Source organism: Odontomachus brunneus, unplaced genomic scaffold (genome assembly GCF_010583005.1).
Source record: "Odontomachus brunneus isolate Ranch 3 - 2012 unplaced genomic scaffold, Obru_v1 Obru_scaffold_116, whole genome shotgun sequence".
Taxonomy (NCBI): Eukaryota; Metazoa; Arthropoda; class Insecta; order Hymenoptera; family Formicidae; genus Odontomachus; species Odontomachus brunneus.
Genome location: NW_022639566.1, coordinates 797,076 through 797,310, shown reverse-complemented (window position 1 = coordinate 797,310; position 235 = coordinate 797,076).

Sequence of the window (235 nt, the reverse complement as noted above, 5' to 3'; positions counted from 1 at the left end):
AAAAAAAATTAAAAAATCCCAGAAAATCTAAATTAAACAAATCGTATTACTAAATTTTGAGAGAAACTTTTAAAAAATATTATTTAAAACAATAATATATGTAAATATATTATATTTCTTTCATTAAAATATATTTCTTTCATTTAAAGGACTTTTTTTCTAATGTACATTACCAATTTAAATTTCGATTTTCTTATTTCTTTATTAATTTAATAATTATAACTAATTATATTAA